The 2,144-nt window shown below is 32.8% G+C and overlaps 1 non-coding gene across 1 annotated transcript; it reads right to left on the reverse strand.

The window, feature by feature from the left end:
• Nucleotides 1–790: 790 nt before the first annotated feature.
• On the reverse strand, nucleotides 791–897 carry LOC125614608. The gene has a single exon (XR_007345183.1). It is a non-coding gene; the product is annotated as a U6 spliceosomal RNA (small nuclear RNA).
• Nucleotides 898–2,144: the final 1,247 nt, after the last annotated feature.

The following is a 2,144-nucleotide window of genomic DNA, read 5'->3' on the forward strand; positions in this document are numbered from 1 at the left end:
GGTATCTTAGGGTGGTTTTGATTTGCATTTCTCTGACTGCTAGAGATGGTGAGCATTTTTTCATGTACTTGTTGATTGATTGTATGTCCTCCTCTGAGAAGTGTCTGTTCAGGTCCTTGGCCCATTTGTTGATTAGGTTATTTGTTTTCTTATTGTTTAATTTTTTGAATTCTTTGTATACTCTGGATATTAGGGCTCTATCTGAAGTGTGAGGAGTAAAAATTTGTTCCCATGATGTAGGCTCCCTATTTACCTCTCTTATTGTTTCTCTTGCTGAGAAAAAACTTTTTAGTTTGAGTGAGTCCCATTTGTTGATTCTTGTTTTTAACTCTTGTGCTATGAGTGTCCTATTAAGGAATTTGGAGCCCGACCCAACAATATGTAGATTGGAGCCAACTTTTTCTTTTATCAGACGCAAAGTCTCTGTTTTGATATCAAGCTCCTTGATCCATTTTGAGTTAACTTTTGTGCATGGCGAGAGAAAGGGATTCAGATTCATTTTGTTGCATATGGATTTCCAGTTTTCCCAACACCATTTGTTGAAGATACTATCCTTTCTCCATTGCATGCTTTTAGCACCTTTGTCAAATATAAGATAGTTGTAATTTTGTGGATTGGTCTCCGTGTCCTCTATTCTGTACCATTGGTCCACCCGCCTGTTTTGGTACCAGTACCATGCTGTTTTTGTTACTATTGCTCTGTAGTATAGTTTGAAGTCTGGTATCGCTATACCGCCTGTTTCACTCTTCCTGCTTAGAATTGCTTTTGCTATTCTGGGTCTTTTATTTTTAAAAATATGGAACACTTCACGAATTTGTGTGTCATCCTTGCGCAGGGGCCATGCTAATCTTCTCTGTATTGTTCCAATTTTAGTATATGTGCTGCTGAAGCGAGCACGATTATAATATTTAAAAAAAAAATATTTTGTTGAAGTTGAACATAATACCTTTATTTTATCTTTATGTGGTGCTAAGGATTGAACCCAGGGTCTCGCCCGTGCTAGGCGTGCACTCTACCACTGAGCCACAATCCAGTCCCATAATATTTTTAGTAATATTGTATTACATCTACCACTAAGTCAATTCCTGACTTTCAGAGACCTTCATATTTTAATTATATCCTTTCCCTGCACCTCCACCCTCCTGTTATGTTCCATCTTTGTTCCTATCCAACTCTTATTTCTTTTTCTCCTGGGTAATTATTTACTGATAATCATTAATACAGTTTCATATTTGATCTTTATATATGTCGTTTTCCATTGCTTACTTTTTTTAATCTTATTTTCCTTATCTCTTAAAAATGGCATTAAGAAATGGCTTTAAAAATATGACAATCTTTGTACTTTGTGGAACATTTAGTCCTTTTCGTGTAATTATTGATATATTTGTATTTAAATCATCTGTTATTACTTTGGAAATGATACTCTGGTTGCTTTAAATAAAAGATTTTTATTTTCCTTGATTTTCTGCAGTTTGACTACAGTGTGTTTTGGTGTCAGTATCTTTTATGTATCTTGTTTGAACTTATTAGTCTTTTTGAATTTGTAATGTCTTTTATTGAAACTGGAACATTCTCAGCCATTATCTTTTAAAATAATAGGCTCCATTTTTCCTTCTCTAAGACTTCAGTTGAACAAATACAAAACTTTCTCATTTTAGCCTCTCTTGTCCACTTTTATGTGTTTTATATCAGTTTGTTTTTCTGTGATGTGTAAAAACATTAAATACCAAGCTGATCATTGATGTACCTTTATGAATACTATTTGATTTTTATAATTTAAGTTAAAAAATATTTTTCTCTTCCATTCCTATTTTTAAGAAAATCTTACCTCTTTATATTAAGAAATTCCTCGACTAGAATGCCAGTTTTGCCTACTTTTAAGAAAATTTCTATTCACATATTTCTTTGAAAGTGCTTAAGAGACGCTGGACTGGTCAAAATGACTATATAGTCATAATTATTGTCATGTCTTATCACAGTTCACCTGATGTACAGTTTGACAATCATTGTTATAAGTTTTGAACAGGAAAGTGATAGAAAAAGTCATTGATTTTTTTCTTTGGTTGTTTCTTAAAGTTCTTGAAAAATCCAAGTGATAAACTGAAATATATAATGCTATGTTTTTTATTCATTAGCATTTTCAT

Source organism: Marmota marmota, unplaced genomic scaffold, assembly GCF_001458135.2.
Source record: "Marmota marmota marmota unplaced genomic scaffold, marMar, whole genome shotgun sequence".
NCBI lineage: Eukaryota > Metazoa > Chordata > Mammalia > Rodentia > Sciuridae > Marmota > Marmota marmota.